Raw genomic sequence first — 7687 nt, 5'->3', positions numbered from 1 at the left:
CCCACGCTCCTTTGTCAGAAGCTCTCCCTGGTCAGGGATAAGAGCTGTGAGGTCTCATCCTCACTTCACCTTTTCATCTGCTTCACCTTAGCCTCGTAATGGCAAGGTTAAGAGCGACTAACACCCATGTACAGATGAATTGCTTCGGCAGTTACACCTATTGATTGAGCCCATTGGTTTGGTTATAGTGTGTGCTTTGTGAATATTTGTTTGGCATGTTTGTTTGAGATGCTTGAATTGCTTGTATGCTTGTATGCTTGCTTCTTTCCTGGATAGGATTAGTTTGCAATTGTGCAAGTAGGTAGAAACCTGAACGTAGGGTAACGATGCATGACAACACTAGGCTCGAGTCCAGCTCCCTGGTAGTGTGTCTTCCCTCGGTTTCTGGCTAGTTTTTCTTTCCCTTGAGGGGGAACTACATCGCCCTGATCCTTGTTCCAGACGAGGTATGTAGGCAGGTGGTCGTGCGAGACCACTCCGGGCACTTTTTTTCTTTTTTGCGTGTGTTTACTTGTTATCTGATTGTGTGTTTGGTTCGGATGCTGACGTAAGTCCAGTGATTGGCAGTCGGGCTCCACGTTTGCCGTTTTGAGTGTGTTTTGGTTCGGATGCTGACGTAATTCCATCGAGTGGTTGTCAGGCTCCATGTTTGCCATCTGTTTGTGCGTTTTGTGTTGTTTGGCGTGCGTAAGCCGAACTACAGTGGCTCTGATTCTCGTTCCAGACGAGATATGTAGGCATAGGATGCGACGCCCTATCGAGCTCCCTTCTCTTAACCCCACCTGCGTTCCCTGTGTGTGTGTGATGTTTAGCAACCTATTCTTTATTTTAGAACGTGGATCCCGTCGAGTACGACGGACGTGAGGGGTGCTAATACCTTCCCCTCGCGTAACCGACTCCCTTACCCTTTCTCTTTGGTCGCAAGACCATTTCCTTTCCAGGTTTCTCTGAGCGTTTCCTTTCCCTATCTTGGGATAAATAACGCGCAGTGGCGGCTCTGTGTTGTGTTTTTATTTGAGCCTCGCCTGTTGTTTTTTCGCGGATGCGACACCTTGGATTCCACAGACTTCGCAATTCTGAGTTATGGCAACTACGGTGGCTGGAGGTGATACATTTAAACTTTCAATTTTCTGGACCAGAGCATCCACTTTTGCATTAACATGATCAAGGTTACTTATCTCGTACATGCCAGTTTTCGTTTGAGGTTTTTCCACCATTGTTCGTTCGGTGCCCCACTGATAGTGGTTTTGAGCCATGCTTTCGATAAGTTGGTAAGCGTCAGCATAAGGTTTGTTCATTAGTGCACCACCTGCGGCGGCGTCTATTGTTAACCTCGTGTTGTACAGGAGACCATTATAGAAGGTATGAATTACTAACCAGTCCTCTAAACCATGGTGTGGACAAAGTCTCATCATGTCTTTGTATCTTTCCCATGCTTCGAAAAGAGACTCGTTATCTTTCTGTTTAAATCCATTTATCTGGGCTCTTAACATATCTGTTTTGCTTGGCGGAAAATATCGAGCAAGAAAAACTTTCTTCAACTCGTTCCATGTGGTGACTGAGTTGGAAGGAAGAGATTGAAGCCATCTTCTAGCGCTATCTCTTAATGAGAAAGGAAAAAGACGAAGTCGAATTGCCTCTGGAGTGACACCATTAGCTTTAACAGTATCAGCGTATTGGACAAATACGGATAAATGAAGGTTAGGATCCTCGGTAGGATTTCTGTCGTTCGACGGTGTAAGTAATTTGCAGGCGTAGGGTGGTGCTTCTTTTAATTTTGCCAAATCTACTTCGAATTCCTCAAGACCATAGAGGTCTTCAGCAATTTCAGACTCTTCGTCTTCGAATTCAACATAAGCAACCCTCTCTTTCTTATAATTCTTATTTGCTCTGGCCTTTTCAGATTTTAAGCGTTCGACCTGTCAAACCCTATCTGCTAATTGGGCCATGTCTCTTAGATGTTGGGTATCTAACTTTTTCCTGATGGAATAGTCCAGACCTTCCGCGGCCATTTCGACCAACTCGTGTTCAGGCACTATTGTAAAGCATCTAGCCTTTAACAAACGGAACCTATTCAGATAATCATCTATATGTTCGGTGAATTTTCTCTTGATGCTGGCTAATTCCTTAAGGCTTATCTTAGTTTGGCCCATGTAGAATTGTTCATGAAACAATCTTTCTAACCGGGGCCAAGCATCTATGGAATTTGGTGGCAAAGTCGTAAACCACGTGAAGGCGTTCTTTGTTAAAGAACTAGGGAAATATTTCATCCTCAAGTTCTCACCGTTCGCCAAATCCCCTGCCTCAGTCATGTATCTGGCTATATGCTCTATAGTGGATTCACTAGTATCTCCTGAGAATTTGGTGAACTTAGGGATTTTACAACCCCTTGGTAATTCTGTTTGCAGGACATATTCTGGTAGAGGAGAAGAATAATTTGGTCGTCGAAGTCCTGTGTTTAGACCATTCTGGGCCATGATTCTCTCTATCATACTAGTTAGGTCATTTTCCATCATGTTTTCCCGCCTGACCCTATGAATTACTTCGTATGCGTCCTGGTCTCTATTAACCATTATCACTCTCCTAGGTTGTTCTTCAGGGACTTCCCGTCGAATTGGCTGTTGTTCCAATCTTTCCCCCGTGACTATTTCGTTAGGGGCTTGCCTTTATGGTCGAACCTGGTCTATCGTTGGTTCTTCGCCCTGAAAATCTGCTATGCATCCCATCTGTGCTGACAATTGTTGGTATGTTTGGGCATTGTCAGTATTAGTCCTATTCACATTCTGTATTAAAGGAGAGAAAATGGTATTCATTTCTCTGGCCAGAATTCCTACCATATCATGGTTACTGGCATCCATTTGTTGTCTAAAGGTTGCCTGATTATTCGTTGTAAGGATAGGTAGTAGGGTGGGGATTCCTTGTGATTGGCTATTTCGACCTACATGGTTCATGCTAGATCCAGAATTTTGGATTGGCGAAATAACCGTATTATGTGGTTGAGTATATATGGAAGAATTGTTTTGTAGCCCTGCCATGGCGGTAGATGGAATTCCATAAGGGTAATCTCTCACAAGCCTAAAGTTTTTGAATCCTGGTGGCCTAGGGGTTGAAACTGCAGGAGTATCTGCCGCGCCTGATATGATAGGTATTACTGTCGAATTATGCAAGGCCATGGATCCAGACGTTGGTATGGCCTGTACATTAGGGATTTCAGTGGGTACATTAATCGAATTCGCTCTGATTGTTCCCGTTCCCTGGGGGGAGAATTGTTCCCCTTGACTGGTTGTATTAACCATCTTTTCTGCGTTTTTTCTGTTGGTTATAGGTTGTGAATTGTTGGCTATCCTACCAGTTCTAAGGATCATACAACACTAATTTTTGAACCAAAAGAATAACGGCAATTTTGCAAATTGTAAAACAACTATTGTAATCAACAATTCTTTTGACATTGTCCCATCGGGCGTGCCAATTTGTTTACCAGTGATTTCTGATAAACAACCGCTAGTCTTCCAAATTTATATATTTTTGGTAACTCACAGGATCGACTAGATTGATCCTAGGACATGTGTCTTAAGAATTATTATTACGGTGATTTGACTCATGGTTAGGTTTGTCTCTAATTTGTGAATGACGAAAAGTGTTTAGACAACAATTCTAAGTGAAACTTATGACTTTATGAACAAAGCAAATGACGATAACTTGGTATTAAGAGGTTTCTGGAAGATAACGAAAAGACTTAGGAAAGGTAAAGATAAATGACTCGAAGTAAATGTTTTATGTTTTAAGAAAGTATTGGAAATGAAGATTCTGGCGAAATATAAATGCAGAAATAAAAGTGATGATAAACTACTGAAAAGTAAGGGCAAAAGGCAGTAAAATACTTTAATTTAAACAATTGGTATGAAAAATATAACATGAACGAAACTTATGGTGTTCTTCATACATACATTTTCAGCGTAAAAACTCTTTTCTCTCGCTCCGGTACTTCGAGTGTATTTTGTGAATTTTTGTATATCTGTTTGAACCCCTCTTGAATCTAAAACTAAGACCCCTATTTATAGTAATTCGACCCTAACGGCCTTTACATATATGACTACCACGTTCGCCGTTCCCAAGCGTTGCATATCTTATATGTTTCCACGTATTGTTCTGACGAAAACGACTTTGTTTAAATTTCAAATACTTCCGCTTGAAGTTTCAACTCTGTGAACACCTATGTCGAAGAGAGCTTTATGAAAACCCAAAAATCTTCTAAGTTCCAGGCTTCGACAGCAAATAATCGCTTACCCACAAAGAGAATTAAACAGCTTCGCCACAGTCATTTCTTGCTTATTCTCAAAACTTAATATTTCCAAAGGCCTTCAACTATCTGTCGAAATCCCCAGCTAATAGTGAGCAACTGCAGTCTAGACATCTTCACTCTAGAGGTGCCTTTATGAGTGGTTTTGAGAATGTTCCAAGCATCTTTAGCCACCTCACAGTTGTTTACCAATCTGAAGATGTTCTTATCTACTCCATTGAAAATAGAATTCAATGCTTTAGAGTTCCCAAGGGCTAGTCATCCTCCTCCTTGGTCCATTATTCCTCAGCCTTCTTATCAGTTGTAGCCTCTCCATCCTTAGTAATAATTGGATGTTCCCAGCCTGTTAAAACAACCTTCCAAGCCTTATTATCCAAAGATTTTAGAAAGGCTATCATTCGAGGTTTCCAGTAGTCATAGTTGGATCCATGCAGAATAGGTGGTCTGTGAACAGATCCTCCGTCTCTATCCATAGTACTAGAAAGTAACATCCCTAGATCTCACCCAGAACCAGAGCAGGATGCCTGCTCTGATACCAATTGAAATTATGGTATCAGATATGAGATGTCGAAGGTAATGTCACGACTAACACCCATGTACAAATGAATTGCTTCGGCAGTTACACCTATTGATTGAGCCCATTGGTTTGGTTATAGTGTGTGCTTTGTGAATATTTGTTTGGCATGTTTGTTTGAGATGCTTGAATTGCTTGTATGCTTGTATGCTTGCTTCTTTCCTGGATAGGATTAGTTTGCAATTGTGCAAGTAGGTAGAAACCTGAACGTAGGGTAACGATGCATGACAACACTAGGCTCGAGTCCAGCTCCCTGGTAGTGTGTCTTCCCTCGGTTTCTGGCTAGTTTTTCTTTCCCTTGAGGGGGAACTACATCGCCCTGATCCTTGTTCCAGACGAGGTATGTAGGCAGGTGGTCGTGCGAGACCACTCCGGGCACTTTTTTTCTTTTTTGCGTGTGTTTACTTGTTATCTGATTGTGTGTTTGGTTCGGATGCTGACGTAAGTCCAGTGATTGGCAGTCGGGCTCCACGTTTGCCGTTTTGAGTGTGTTTTGGTTCGGATGCTGACGTAATTCCATCGAGTGGTTGTCAGGCTCCATGTTTGCCATCTGTTTGTGCGTTTTGTGTTGTTTGGCGTGCGTAAGCCGAACTACAGTGGCTCTGATTCTCGTTCCATACGAGATATGTAGGCATAGGATGCGACGCCCTATCGAGCTCCCTTCTCTTAACCCCACCTGCGTTCCCTGTGTGTGTGTGATGTTTAGCAACCTATTCTTTATTTTAGAACGTGGATCCCGTCGAGTACGACGGACGTGAGGGGTGCTAATACCTTCCCCTCGCGTAACCGACTCCCTTACCCTTTCTCTTTGGTCGCAAGACCATTTCCTTTCCAGGTTTCTCTGAGCGTTTCCTTTCCCTATCTTGGGATAAATAACGCGCAGTGGCGGCTCTGTGTTGTGTTTTTATTTGAGCCTCGCCGGTTGTTTTTTCGCGGATGCGACAGCTGGCGACTCTGCTGGGGATTCGGATGTAGACCTGTGCTGGTCCACCTTCCCTAAGCGAGTCCTTCCTAGCGTTTTAGGATAGTTTAGGTTGCTTGTTTTGCTTTATTTATTGCATTTATTATTCTAACAGTGTGTATATTTGCATAAATATTTGCATGCATCATACTATCATGTTGCCGTCCTCTGTGCAGGTGGTTCCTCTGTTTGGGGTGGGTGTTCTGAGTGGGGCTAAAACCCAGGCCCGAGTATACACCTAGGACTAGTGTGGTCTCATGTCGCCTCTTTCGTGTTAGGTTAACATGTGCTTGGCGGCGTGATGTACCACAAGCCGGACGAGGTTCATTTGATAGTGCTTTCCTCTGTGGAGTATCCACTTTGGCTTAGTTACTTCATCTGAGCTGTTGACTCTGGTGACCGATCGTTTCCCGGATTTTTGGTTTAGACGATCTCAGGAGAGCTACAATGGCACACCCGAAAGGGCAAACCCATTGAGTATCTCTGCCCGATTGTCGAGACTATTATCCGCCTTAGGATGACCTGTTTAGAATTTACCTGTGAGGGGAGGGTGATTCTTTCAGATGCATGTTCAGATGGTGACTTTTGTTCCGTGGGTCCTATTTATGAGTCGGATTTATGGCCATTTATTGTCGTGACGCCGTAGTGCTGTCCGAGTTATTTATCAGTGGGGATCCGTTTATTTCAGGATTCCCCGGGCCGATGTTATCAGTGGGGATCCGTTTATTTCAGGATTCCCTGGGCCGATTCTGAGGTCATTGTGGGTATCTGCTCAGAGATTGTCTGATGATGATGATGATGTATCTTTCTTCCGTTTATTTCAGAACCCGCGGGTCAGATTTGTGATCGTACATTCCTCAGATGGTTATGATCAGTTCAGAAACCAGGTTTCAGTGCAGATGATCAGATGACTTGGAGGATGGCAACGCATTGCATTCATTCATCAGCATCATTACATCTTGCATTAATTGCATCTAACACATGTTTATCCATATGCAGGGACACTTTTGATTGAGATTCTGGTTGAGAGACTTTCTGCTCAGATATGAGAACCGGTTTGAAGCATGATGTGGTCTACAGTTTCTTTGACCCTGAGATTGGTGCGCTGAAGGATATCGTAGCATTGATTACACCCGACCATGTGGGGATGTTCAGAGAGTCATATGGTAGTATCCTGAAGATGGTTTTCAGACTCACTGACAGTGACAGAAGTGCCATTCATACTCTTCTTCAGTTCTACGACCCGGGGCTGAGATGCTTTGTATTTCCAGATTATCTGTTGGGACCTCTGATGGAGGATTATGCTAGCATCTTGGGTATACAGATCCGTGATCAGATTCCTTTCCATGTCACTAGGGCAGAGCCAGATGTCCTTGGGATTTCCCGTGCTCTTTATTTGAGTCCGGAAATGGTCAAGGAGGGTTTGAAGGAGAAAGGAAAATTACCTGGATTTCATTTGAGTTTCTTGGAGGCTAATGCCAAGGAACATGCTGATATGGGTAACTGGAAGACGGTTTGCGCATTGATTGCTGTGAGCATTTATGGGATTGTTTTGTTTCCTAACCAGAAGAATTTTGTGGACCATAATGCTATTAGGTTGTTCATGCAGAGAAACCCTATTCCTACTCTGATCGGGGATGTTTACTACTCGGTTCATAATAGGAATGAGAAGCGGCGTGGGGGTTTGGTCAGGTGTTGTGCTCAGTTGCTCTTCAGGTGGTTTATGGGGTATTTGCCTTCCAGAGGTGCTTTTGCTCATCTTGATCCTTCTGTCAAGTGGTCCTTCAGGTTGATGGGTTTGCGGGCTGATGATATTGCATGGACTCATAATGGTTTGGCAGGCCGGGATTTT

General features: G+C 43.4%; 1 non-coding gene across 1 annotated transcript; it reads left to right on the top strand.

The window, feature by feature from the left end:
• The first annotated feature begins 1386 nt into the window (after positions 1 to 1386).
• Positions 1387 to 1493, top strand: LOC127088615 (small nucleolar RNA R71). The gene has a single exon (XR_007790444.1). It is a non-coding gene; the product is annotated as a small nucleolar RNA R71 (small nucleolar RNA).
• The last annotated feature ends 6194 nt before the right edge of the window (positions 1494 to 7687 follow it).

This window comes from Lathyrus oleraceus, chromosome 5, assembly GCF_024323335.1.
Source record: "Lathyrus oleraceus cultivar Zhongwan6 chromosome 5, CAAS_Psat_ZW6_1.0, whole genome shotgun sequence".
Classification (NCBI taxonomy): domain Eukaryota; kingdom Viridiplantae; phylum Streptophyta; class Magnoliopsida; order Fabales; family Fabaceae; genus Lathyrus; species Lathyrus oleraceus.
The sequence above is the reverse complement of the archived record's forward strand: the minus strand, read 5'-3'. Positions and strand labels throughout refer to the sequence as shown.